At 39.0% G+C, this 14,012-nt stretch overlaps 1 protein-coding gene across 1 annotated transcript in view; it reads left to right on the top strand.

Annotated features, from left to right (window-relative positions):
* LOC116039332 (inositol polyphosphate-5-phosphatase A) overlaps positions 1 to 304 on the top strand; it is a 188,407-nt gene extending 188,103 nt beyond the window's left edge. The window contains exon 17 of the mRNA XM_031284068.2: positions 212 to 304. The gene's annotated coding sequence lies outside the window, so the exon portion shown is untranslated. The remainder of the gene's footprint in view (positions 1 to 211) is intronic.
* The last annotated feature ends 13,708 nt before the right edge of the window (positions 305 to 14,012 follow it).

The raw sequence follows: 14,012 nt of genomic DNA, 5'->3' as shown, positions 1-14,012 counted from the left end.
CAGCGTAAAGATAATCTTATCTGAGTGTACAACCTCGACCCGAATGGGAATTGACAGAGCAGTGACAGGGAAAGATAAGCACATGTTTGGACAAAAAGACTCTTGTTGCATGCAGTCAGTAGATCTATGTGCTCAGAATCAGCGAGCCTGCGTCCAGCTGCTTCATCGCCACTCATTGCCTGTTCTCTCTGGCCTATAGGCGTATAGATTTCACACACACACACACACACACACACACACACACACACACACACACACACACACACACACACACACACACACACACACACACACACACACACAATATTTAGAAGAGGTAGATTTGTCCCCTTCAAAAAAATATGATTGATTTTGGGCGATTAAGTCTCACGTCACTTTTTTTTCTGACGTTTTTGTCGCTTTTGAGCAGCTTTGAAAGAGAATTTGATAAAGTCCTAACAGAAAATGTTCACACATCACACATTATTTTATTTTTTATTTTTTTATTATTTTTATTATGGGCCAAAGTCCGGGTATTAAACTGCCAGAACTTTTTCTGGTATTTCACGGATTTATTTCTTACAGTGCAGAAAATGACGTTTTTGACGCTCAGATCTTTTCTGGGGTATGACCCCCTGAGCCCCCCCGCCCGGTTATAATGTGTGTGTGTGTGTGTGTCCCGCCCCCCATGTTGAAACTAAACCTACGCCCTGGCTCTGGCCTATATACAATCAGCAGCACACTCACACAAATTACAAACATACACATACATAAGCTTCAATCTCAATTACACAACATTTATAAAATACAAAATAAAAGTACTTAGTATAAAAGCGTATTATTATTTTCTAAACAATCATAGAATTTCACAAGTAGATCAGCTAGAATGTAAAACATGTATTAGGCTAACTGTTGTCAGACGGCCTACATCTATAGTCTTTCACTTTACACACGCACTGGGAAGTGAAATGGAAGAAAATGAACTGGGACCCCCCCTTTTAAACATGTGATCACATGTGAATGAGTCCGTGCACAGGACATCCAAATAAAAGGCTGCATAATTTGGCCAAGATCGCCCTCTAGTGGCACACATTGAAATCAACTCATATTGGCTTTTTTTTTTTTTTTTTTTTTTTGCGGTGGTTTGAGTCCACCTTGTTAACACGCAGAAGCTGACACGTGCTCAGCCTTCCCTGGTTGAACAAAGATGCTCATCATCAACCCTGCTGACAGAATATAGAGTTAGGACTCTATATTAATTCGATATAAAAGCTGAAGGAAAACGATGTAGAATCTCATTCAAAAAATGAGTATTCCTGAAAGAAAATTGTGATTTGATAAATTCTCCCTAAATTAAGTGTGGAATTTGGAGTTAAAATGTCTGCAAGTGAAAACAAAATGATGTCAGGGACCGTAAGAGGGTTAATCCTTCTAATGACTAGGTTAGTATATCAAATCAGCACTGGTTCCTCATCAAGAATGGAAACTGTTTTCCAAATATACCAAAGACAAAAACAAAACAAAAAAGACTTTAAGTCTTCAAGTGCATGAGGTGCAAAAATGACAAGTAAATAAAAAAAAAAAAAAAAACTCCCCAAAATAAACAGACACAAAATCAGAACTCTTTTCATTGCTGAGTGCAACAGTGAGAGAAGAGCAGAGGCCTCTTCAGGCCCATTTTCTCTGTTTATGTTCACTTCTGTTACACTGAAGCCAAACATGTGTTTTTGTCATTTATTTGAGGCGCTGTGTCAAAGTGTCACAGAGGCCTATATAGTTAGTTTCTTTACAGCATTGGTTATTTCATTAAATGACATCACAGAATTTCCAGAATAATTACTAGAATAGATTTACTTTAAATTCCTTGTTTGACTTGCCTCCTAATTCATAGAATAATAAATCATAACAGTTTGTCAATGTTACATTTTAAAAATATACTCACATGACAAACATGTTTCTGTTGAATTCAACAAGGTGTCTTATTTTTCTTTCCAAAGCATCTTCAGCTCGTGTACTTATGAAGTGAATCAGACCATTTAACATTTACTTCTGATTGGGTCCATTCATTTACAACTTTTCAACACATTGCATGTAATAGTTAAGATAAACCACTTGTTGTAGTGGGGACTGTTGTTTGGTGAAGGTAAGGTACTTGATTATCACGTACACATACATTCAAAGCAAAATTCATTCTCTGCTTTTAACCCATCCCTCAAGGGAGCAGTGGGCAGCCATTTACAGCGCCCGGGGACCAACTCCAGATCTGATTGATCAAGGACACTGACTGGAGAACCTAGTGCATGTTTTTTGATGGTGGGGGAAACCGGAGCACCCAGAGTAAACCCACGCAAACATGGGGAGAACATACAAACTCCACACAGAAAGACCCGGAATGACCTGGATTCAAACCCAGAAGCCATGTCTATCTGCAAGGACACCACTCACCCTCTGTACGGAGAATACATGTTATTACCATCTGGCTTACGTTTTAGCACTCCCTTGGCTCTTAAACAGGCTCAAAACAAGGTTATTGTTGTATATTTCCATGTGATGTCTTCCTGCTGCATACAAATTGCCCTTCTGGGACAAAGAATAAACTGAACTGAACCTTCTTGCTGTGATGCCACAGTGCTAACCATTGGGCCACCATGTAGCATACTACTGAATAGTTACATGTGTGTGTTCACCACTGGAGGCACTGTAGCACACCACAGAGAGTGTCTTCTTCCAGCTGTTTCAAAACAAATGTAAGATTCTTTATTTTTTTCAACCAAACTTTGGGACTCGGTCTGTCATATAGCTCCTTTAGTTAATTATATGGTATAATAGACCACACCATCTCACTATATGCAGACGACGTGATCCTGTTTTTAACACATTTGAACTCCTCCCTGCCAGCTCTTATCGACTTGCTCTCCACTTACAGCAGCATATCAGGATACAAAGTAAATCTGCAAAAAAGCGTGGCTTTGCCTGTTAATCCTCCAGCGGAGCAATTTCCACAAGTAAACTTTCCCTTTAAATGGGACGCCCAGTGTATGACATACTTGGGTCTGACGATCCCCACTCAATTAGATAGAACCTTCTCGCTTAATTACAACCCTCTACTTTTAAAGGCGGAGAGGGATCTGGACAGATGGAGGCATCTACCTATATCTTTGATAGGGCATGTTAACTGCATAAAGAAGAATCTGCTACCTAGGTTCCTCTATCTGTTCCAAACTCTTCCTATACTGATCCCTAGTAAGTTCTTTAAAAAATTAGAAAGCATGATATCTATTTTTTTATGGAGGGGTAAAGTGCCCAGAGTTAAAATGAAAACTCTATACAACACTCCCCAGCAAGGAGGTCTAAAGCTCCCGAACTTTGAACTATTCTACTGGGCGGCCCAGCTAAGAGCCATTTGGATTTGGCAGACGGAATTGGATAACTCCCCTGCTTGGAAGCAGATTGAGCAGTTCCGTGCAGCTGAAGTATCATTGGCTGGTATTCCCTTTATACGCTCATATTATGCTCTGAAAACTGGCACAAGTAATCCTTTTATAAACCACACCTCTAAATTGTTTTCCCATTATACAATCCCGCCACAATTGCTTAATGACCCTACACAGGAACACTCCATTCCATACCAATCCTGCTCTTCCACCGGCCCTTAGAGACGGGCTTACAAGGATGTGGTTTATGAACGGAGTCAAATCATTTGGCGACCTCTATGAAAACAACATACTTAAATCTTTCGAACAGCTAAAAAGTGCCTTTAACCTCCCCGGAACACACTTTTTTAAATACCTGCAGATCAGACACTTTATTAGTTCACAGAAGAATGAGCACGTAACGTCTTCTGCCTCTCCCCCAACCGACATCGTCTTAAGAGACATCCAAAGCCTAAGGGGCTTTGTGTCCCTAACCTACGGTAGAATGTTGGATCTTTTGGCAAATAATGTGTTAAAATCCCAGGTCACATGAGAACAGGATCTGGATCACACCTTTAGGGATAGTGACTGGGAGGCAATATGTGCAGAAGCCCAAAACTTCTCCTACAACAGCCGCCATAAGCTCTTACAGCTTAATCTTAATCGTATTTATTACACACCAGAAAGACTTCATAGAATGAACAGTGTTATCTCAGAAACCTGCCCTAGGTGCAAGACAGACACAGGCAACCTGATGCACATGTTTTGGAGCTGTACAAAACTAACACACTATTGGGGCTCCATTTTGGATATACTTAAAAAGGTCATAAGAGTCGAAATTCCTCATTCGCCAAGACTTGTTTTGTTAGGGGACACAACAGCTCTGCCAGCTGATAGGAGGAAAAATATACGCTTCATCGAACTAGTCTTGATCGCTGGAAACAAGTTCATTGCTATCATGTGGAAAAGTGAACTTCCCCCTCCTGTCTCCTTATGGTTGAAGGAGGTTACCTCTTATATGGCCTCAGAAAAATTATGTTTTATCTCAAAAAGAAACCTCATCTATTTGTAAATTGCTGGAAGGACTTTAGGCAGTACCTTAATAATACGCTCCAGCCTGCTGGGCAGTCTCTTCCATTGGTGTTAAATAGGCAAGGAAGTAACTCACTTCACCCTGCTACTACTGGTGCCTTAGCTCCCTGACTTTGCTGTGCTGAACTGGAATTCCTAGTTTTTTTTTTTTAATTTAAAATTTTTTTTTTTATAAAGTTTTTTCTTGCCTTGTATTATCACTGTTACTAGTAATACTACTGTCATTACTTATAATTATTACTATTTGTTTGGGTGTTGAGTTATAACTGCAATTGCCATCACTACTCTGTCTTTATTTCCTTTCCTGAGCAATGCAGGGTTGGGTTTGGGGGGTTAAAAAAAAAGTTAAAATGACATGGTCTTTTGTTACACCCTTGTGTTATCACTTCTTTTATAAAAATGTCAATAAAGAAATTATAAAAAAACAAAAATTATAATAAAATTATATGGCATAATATATCAATAAATAGAGTTGATGTTATGTCACCCTCAATGTGTCTAGAAAGCCTGTATTTTTCAACAACATAATGGATTATGTTTCATCTATAAATCAAAGTATTTTAAATGTTGTATGTAATATTCCACAAATATATATATATTTTCAAAAACCTTCTGATTGAGCCTTTAATTACTCATATATCACACAGATATCAAAATCTCAGTCAGTGAATTTAAGTGTAAAAAAAAAAGTTGATTGCTCTAAACATAGTTGCCTGGTTCTAGATCTCTGAAAAAATGGCAAATCAATCTATAACATTTGCTCATTGGGTCCCAATTATTTTCTTTCACATCTCCTCTGGAGGTCGAAAATACGCTCGGGACAAAAACAGATAAAAAATGGTATCATCTGGTAATAACACTGTGAAAACTGGTAACCTTTCATTGAAATAATACAACCCTAATAAACTGCACTTTTCTTTTCTTTTCAACAGTGTTTTTCATTAGGTTCTGTTGTGCAAGTGAATAATACAAGTTTGTCTAAACTGGCAGAGACTCGCCTCCTATGCGTAGCAGAGGTGTCAAGTAACGAAGTACAAATACTTCGTTACCTTACTTAAATAGAACTTTTGGGTATCTATACTTTACTGGAGTCATTATTTTACAACAGACTTTTTACTTCTATCTGTACTTTCTACTCCTTACATTTTAAAAATAGCCTTGTTACTCCTATATAGACAACCATACAAGGGTAATTGTTACTAAGCCTGCCCTGGGTACACCAATCTTCTTGTCCAGTTTTGTTATCTACATCTGTTGCCCTCACAGATTCCTGTAGCTAAGCTTGGATGTACATTTACATTCCAATAAAGGCTATTTGATAACATGCCTCTGAAGTTTGACTTTTTGAACCATTACAATACTTATAGGCAACTAGTCATGTATCTTCCGCTCCATGAAACACATGTTAATGCTCAGTAGTACACATACATGGTTCTTTAATGTATTTGCATTGTACAAAAATGCGTTCATTTTCATTGGGCATAAATGTGGCTGAAACAGGTGCATCCCAAATGTTTCAACATTAACATTTTAATATAACATTATAGTCATTATGGCCTTTTTTGTGGAGGTGGGGTAGTGCACTATAGGCTCCTGTGGCGCAGCCTAAGCTTTTGTCCATAATGGCATTTTTTTCCCCTTACATTACTTTGAATACCTTTGACACCTCTGGTACGTAGTAACAGTAAACTCCAGAGCATCATCTTCTTCATAATTGGATTTGACTGAAATTTGCTGTTCGATTGGTGAATATCACCTGTTTTTTTATGTTTATTTATGTGTTATGTGTTTATGTGTTTGTTTCACACACATGAATACATATCACAAATATGAAGAAATATAAAATCCATGTGAGGGTGTGGTAAATTAATAGCTTGTATAAAAAAAACACACTCAAAGGACCCACCAAAGGTACAATTTAGGTACAAAATCACCATTATATGTGAAGTGGTAGTGTTCAAAAGTTTCTTATAAAATGAAATCATGTTGAAGAATAAAAAAGAGAGAAATAAATGCAGAGAAACAGAAGTAAGCCGTATTTACAGTATAAACAACAGTCACTAAGAGTGATCATTTTTTTCCCAAACCAAATAACTTTGACAGCAGGGAAATTTTAAAGTCTATTTTTTATTTTAAAAAATGAGACAGAGGAATCCATTAAATGTACATTTTCATTCCACAAGATAACTCCACGAAATTGAATAGAAAAGTGACAACGGGATGTTTTATACAAAGTGAAGATTCTTCGCCTGTCTAGTTTGGTAATTATGGAAATGTGAATTGTTAACAAAAATATAATATCTAAACTATAAAGGTAAATCTGTGTTTTTATATTTTGTTTTAAACGCAAATGTACAGCATTGAAGAATGTTGATATCAAAAATAGTCAATAACTGCAATTTAAAAAAAGAGTGGTGCACTTGGTGTAACTTGGTTGTTTAAACATTTTTGCAGGAACAATAGATTATACATCTTGATTGTGTTAGGGTTTAGGGAAATGGCGGACTCAGAAATGCAGAGACAGCGGGGCAGTGGTGAGCTTGAGGATTTAATAAAATAAAAATCCATACAACAAAAGGAGTCCTGAAGACAGAAAGCAAAAATAGTTCCAAAACGTAGAGGAAACCAAAAGAACAGGAATCACAAAAACTGGAACACCGAGACAAAGGGGGTAGACTCCACACACTAACACCCAAAACAATACAACGATCTGACAACAGACAAAGAAAACACAGAGACTAAATACACCAGGTAACAAGGTAAACAAGGGACAGGTGACACGAGGGCTCAGGAACAGGTGCAACACATCAGGGTGGGGCAGACAATCACAAAGGTGGGAAAACACAAGGCAGGAAGTAAAACAATTCAATTGTATTTATTGTATCAAATCATAACAAGAGTTATCTCAAGACACTTTACAGATAGAGTAGGTCTAGACCACACTCTAGAATATACAAGGACCCAACAATTCTAGTAAATCCCCCAAGAGCAAGCATTTAGTGCGACAGTGGCGAGGAAAGGGAGAAACCTCGGACAGACCCAGGCTCTTGGTAGGCGGTGTCTGACGGTGCCGGTTGGGGGTGTGATGAATAGTGGCAATAACAGTCACAATAAAGATAATGGAACAGTGACTAGAAATAGTAGTTGTAGTAGTTCATGGCATAGCAACACATGGTCCCCAACCGGTGCCATCAGACACCGCCTACCAAGAGTCTGGGTCTGTCCGAGGTTTCTTCCTAACAAAAAAAAAAAAAAAGTTTTTCCTTGCCACTGTCGCAATAGCTACTGCTAATGCTTGCTCTTGAGGCAACCACTGTAATAGTTGGGGCTTCGTAAACTACAGAGTGTGGTCTAGACCTACTCTATCTGTAAAGTGTCTCGAGATAACTCTTGTTATGATTTGATACTATAAATAAAATTGAATTGAATTGAATTGAATGGGAGAAAAACAGACTACAAAATAAAACAGGAAACTGAAACATACACAACCATGACAGATTGTTTGCATCCCTCTCCTGTTTCTCCATCGGTGCCATTTGGACTGTAAGCACAGGTGGAACTAATCAACATGAATTATCACTGTGATCCAGCTGTTGTTGCAGTGCAGCAATCAGTGTTGTTATTAGTGACAGCTGTGTTCGACAGCTCCATTCAACTTTAGCTTCACTCCCAGTGGTGGAATGTAACTGAGTACATTTACTCTAGTACTGTACTTCAGTACTTGTACTTTACTTGAGTCTTTTTTTTTCATGCCACTTTCTACTTCTACTCCGCTACATTAATCTGACATCTTTAGTTGCTAGTTAATTTACAAATTAAGATTTTTGCACACAAAACACATGTAGTCTATAAGATATGATTCTTTTTAATAAATTGAACTAACTACCCAACAACATACAGGTCTACAAGTCCAGCTGAAATGATTAGACGATTAAACACTTAGTTGATTGACAGAACTGTTTTTATTTTTTATTTTATTAGACAGGACAGCTTGAGAAGTGAAACGGGAGAGAGAGGGGTAATGACATGCAGCAAAGGGCCGCAGGTTGGAGCCAAACCTACGGCCGCTGCGGTAAGGACTAAGCCTTCGTAAATGGGGCGCACCCTCAATCCAGGCGCCGCTATGGACCTTTTTCACAGTGGACATTTTGATTTGTCATAGTAGGAAGAGCACAGCTGAAATTGATAATCTTAACAATGGCACAATTCCATCAAGTGTCCCAGTGAGCTATTTCAGTGAGTCAGCATGCACAATACCAGGGCCTCTCCTAAGTGGAATGCAGCCATCATTAAGTTTTGAATACACCTGTGCTTTTCCTACTATGACATGTCAACATGTCTGTCAACAGGTCTATTGAGAGAACTGCTTTGATCGTTTCCAGTCTCTAAAATGTGAGGATTTCTCTGCATTGAGTACTTTTACTTGTAATACTTCAAGTTCATTTTCCTGATGATACTTAACATACTTTTACTTAACATTTTCAATGCAGGACTTTCACTTGTAACAGAGTATTTTTACTGTGTGGTATTAGTGCTTTTACTTAAGTAAAGGATCTGAATACTTCTTCCACCACTGGTCACTCCACATTATTAGCTGAGCTCATGTTGGAGCAGCCTGAAATGGCTCTTGGGAAACATTGTGATTACTTTACAGAATACATGTTTTAGTGATATATCTTTTACTATTTGTGTAGAGTGAGTTGGTCATTATCTAAATACTAACTATATTGTTTGAATTCACAGGAATACCATTTGCAAACCTTATACAAAGTGTCCAATCTGTGTTGTGAAACCTCATTAAACACAGTGGAGGAATGGACCCAGTGAAACCACTAGATGGCAACCTGCATCAAGAAGAAGGACAAGGAAGTGTGAGAGCCTCCTGGTGGTGGGTAGATGAGTGGGAGGCACCCTGAGGTCATCCATCAGTCGGACATACAGTACGTCAGTGGTGAGCCGAGGCTGTAAATAAAAGGCAGGTCATTCATCAAGGAGCCGCTCTAGCTGTGGTTGAAGAAGTATTCCGATCCTAATACCACACAAATGTACTCTGTTACAAGTAAAAGTCCTGCATTGAAAATGTTACTTAAGTCAAAGTATGTAAGTATCGTCAGGAAAATGAACTTAAAGTATTAAAAGTAAAATACTCAATGCAGAAAAACCCTCACATTTTAGAAATTGGAAACGATCAAAACAGTTCCGTCAATCAACTAAGAGTTTAATCAATTTGCTAATCATTTCAGCTGGACTTGAAGGCCTATATATTGTTGGGTAGTTTAATTTATAATAAAACATCATATTTTATAAACTACATGTGTTTTGTGTGCAAACATCGTAATTTGTAAAGTAACTAGTAACTAAAGGTGTCAGAATAATGTAGAGGAGTAAAAAGTACAATATTTCTCTCTGAAATGTAGCAGAGTAGAAGTAGAAAGTGGCATGAAACGAAAAGACTCAAGTAAAGTACAAGTACCTTACATTTGTACTTAAGTACAGTACTTGAGTAAATGTACTCAGTTACATTCCACCACTGCACTCTAGTGTTAATTTATAATAAAGTGACAATGAAGTATACTGATACAATCATTTGAAATACATTGGGCTAAGCTGCATTTTCTTTTTTTCCTAAAAGTGTGATGGGCAGAAGATGATATACTGTATGTTTCTGTGTAGTGTGAGTACCATGTAAAATAGAGAGAAGGAGAAAAACAACAGAGGCTATCTTGGTCACACCGAGTGAAAGCAGGTAAGCGTTGAACTTGCCCAGTCTGTGTCGTTTATTTTTCATGCTTTAAGACTGTGTATGAACAGGAGTTTAGGTTGTTTAACTGACTTAACACAGCCAACAATGTTGTCCATATCCCTTACTGCTACTAAATAACTCTTACTATAAAATCATTTTCACTTAGCTCTTTTTTTTTAGTATTGCACCCTTTTTTTTGACAGTGAAATACTTCTGTATGAACCAGATATATAACACAGAACAATAAAGGGAGACTTTATAGTCTATGTAACAACCAATAGCTTGTGCTTTTTAAAATAAAAGCCACTTTAGGGTATGAAAATGTGACTTTAGCGCCCCTTAGTGGTTGTATCACAAAAGGAACATTTGGGCTGAAAGAAACAGACTGCAGCCTTTTTCACTGGGAGCGCCTTATTTTTTTATTTTTGGGCTTTTCTGCCTTTAATGGATACAACAGCTAGGTGAAAAGGGGGGAAAGAGAAGGAGAAGACATGCAGGAAATCGTCACAGGTTGGACTCGAACCTTAGACCTCTGCATCAAGGCATAAACCTCCAAGTACTGTATATGTGTGCCTGCTCTACCCACTGAGCCAACCCAGCCACACAGGAGCACCTTATTTTTTACAAACAAAATTATGAATGCACATTTAATTTTTATGAAAGTTCCAGTTAGTTGAACTTCCAAATGAAGTGTTATTGATCCAAAAAGCGAAGAAAAGGTAGCACATCTCAAGTTCCCAATTTAAGGAGGACAAAATAGACTCACATCAAGCAATAAATCAATCAGATGTGGATTTATTGAGATGTGAACCTAATTGAACAAGTGAAATGACAGTATTTTGTCCTCCTTAACTTGGGAACTTGAGCTGTGCTACCTTTTCTTCACTTTGTGGAACATGTCTGTTGGATATTGGGTTTAGCACTGCATTGGGAATGTCCATTGTTGAAGCACAACCTCCTTTTTCAACTGAAGTGCTATTGATGTAACTTCTATAGAGTTTCTAGATGCCATGACAGCTCAGTGTCTTGCTGCAAATAGGCCGTTAAGCAGCAGGTTCATGGCCTGCTGCCGTCTCTTTTTAATTTCCTCCACGTCCTCTAGTTTTCTCCATGGCAACCATTCCACAATGTTTCCCTGCCTTCTGCTCCAGCGTAAACTGGGTAAGTTAATGTTTTTTTTCTCTTCGTCATTTTATGAAAGTAAACAACTGTATTTTATCATTGAAATTAGCCTGCTAAAACTAGTGTAAACGTTGCCGTATGATGAGTGACATTCATTTATTTTTGTCAGGACAAAAGTTTCTTGTTATTGTTTGTTTCCATGTTATGTGGCCATTTGGAAATCTGAGAGTGAAAGCTGCATTACAGCACAGATCATGGAGCAATAACTTGGGGGACTTGAGGGAAATAAAAGTGCTGGGTGGTGCATCTCAGCTGGGATTGACCACAGCTTGGAAAAACATTGTTTTTGGCCAAACCCTCAGGCAGAGAACCATACCTTCATGGATATTTGAGGATTTTGGAATGTAATCCCGTTTAAATTTCCCATAAATACCTCATGCACGCTGGTTTAACAAAGGCATGGTCAGTTTATTGCTTCGTGTTTGCAACACAAACAACAAGGATGAAAATAACTTCATGGAACCTGTAATGCAAAATGGGACTCCATCATATTTGTGAATGTGCTGCAGGTGTAATTGATCATGCTCGATCCACTGCTCTGCTATTTTTGATGTTGGATGTCACATTTTTATAAACTGTCTGTCAGTGTTGTGGGCCTAATATCTGAATGGAAAGAGCATCAGATTCATGATTTCTTAATGACACTGATTTGCATTTGCAGGCAGAATTTCACATAACTAATGGAGATGTTGTCACATTACATGTCATTTAGCTGACGCTTTTATCCAAAGGGACTTACAATTGCTATATATGTGAGAGGTTGCACACCTCTGGGGCACCTAGGGGTTAGGTGTCTTGCTCAGGGACACATTAGTTGATGTATCGCAGTGGGAATCAAACCCAGGTCTCCCACACCAAAGGCATGTCTCATATCCACTGTGCCATCACCACCCCATGTTGTGGCTGATATTACAGATCTATGTTTGATGAAATTCCCCTGGGAGATGAAGGGAAAACCAGCCACCTTGAGGTACTGATTTAACGTAGAAAAGCAGCCTGGTGCATCCCAGCTGCCCAGAGTAATCTGTGCAAAGATCTAATCAGGTGGGGATTACTGGATACAGCAAACCATGTGTTCATTGAATGCTTGCAAATGAAAATCCATTTTAATATACTGTACATCTACAAATGCAGTTTGATGGGTGAATATGTGGAAGGAAATAGTAACATCATGCCATGAGTTAAAAAGGAATTTTCAAGGAATTTGCATTGAATGAGATCTAGAGTCGATTGACAGCTGGTTACCTAGAGTTTCACTTTTTAATCTTCTCATACTGTACATGTGAGAAATAAAAAAAAAAGAGATATTCAAGCATTGAGGTTTAACTTAGTCTCGCATTGCTGGACCTATCTCCAGAGCGCTGCGGAGGAAGGTCTGGCCCTTTCACACAACATTCCTGGATAGGACAAAAACGTGCTCTGGTTTACCAATCACAATCGTGTTGGGTAGAGCTAAGCGCCAGACGGAGCCACGGAGCTTCTGCAAAATAGCCTCGGGAAGGAACTTGTTTTGGTGGAACATGGGCATGTTCAAAAGTTGTTATAGTCGTGCAATGGAAAACTCAGATTTGGCATAGGCCGTTGACCACAGCTCGACATAGTCTTCTGTCCTGGGCTTTCCTTTCCAGCTGTTTCCATGTCAGCCTGCTCTGCTTGATGTCAGTTTCGAGGTCCCTTTGCCGGGTGTTCTATGGCCTGCCTCTCGCTCTTGTGCCTTGGGGATTCCCTCTAAAGGCCTGCCTGGTGGTGCGTGTATTTGGTTTCCGGAGTGTGTGGCCGATCAAACAAAACAAAGATTTCCCATAGTCTGTTAGTCAGTACACATCAGAGTCAGAATCGGCAAGGCATTCATCCAGAAAAAGAACATTTTGGAGCTCATACTACTCTGTGGATCAGAGACGTGGAGGAGAACCAGGACCACGATGACAATTCAATCAGGAGAGACTTTGTTGCAGATATGCAAAGATTTATTGTACATATGCATAATATGAAATGTACAGAGTCTTTGGATATTAGACTCCATCATTATAAAATAATTTTTAAAGGGGTAGAGAAGCCAAGACATATCCCCCCCGATGGAGCCTAGACACTGGTGATGGTGGAGAAGGAACCCAAAGACCGAACAAAGGAGTTGTCTGCCGGAAGGGGACTCAGGGTGCCGTGGTAGACGATGACCAGAGGTGGAAGGGGAGGAGGAGGGTTGCACGTTTGCCTGAAAAGACAGCTGACAGCACGGAGAAGACATTTAAAGCAGGATGTCATGCTGTGATTGGAGCATGAACTTCGTGGCCAATTCTGGTTGGTTTACTGAAAAGTGAACGCCTCTAAACGGCTTAATAGTTTTAGGAAGAGAGCGGTGATTAGAAGTCTTCCTGAAAGAATTTGCGCTGAGCTCCATTAACATTCATCAACAGCTGCCTGAGGTGATTCTTGAGCATCCACTTGCCAGATACCATCAGCAACAAGGATCTTTGGCAGAGAACAGGCCAACAACCTGTGGAAGAGGAGATCAAGAGAAGAAGATGGAGTACAGCCAGGGAGGACGCACACACAGAGATCCAAAAAGAGATTTAATTTTAAATGTTTCTATTTTATCCCATAAG

The sequence above is a fragment of the Sander lucioperca genome, chromosome 15 (genome assembly GCF_008315115.2).
Source record: "Sander lucioperca isolate FBNREF2018 chromosome 15, SLUC_FBN_1.2, whole genome shotgun sequence".
Lineage (NCBI taxonomy): Eukaryota > Metazoa > Chordata > Actinopteri > Perciformes > Percidae > Sander > Sander lucioperca.
The sequence above is the reverse complement of the archived record's forward strand: the minus strand, read 5'-3'. Positions and strand labels throughout refer to the sequence as shown.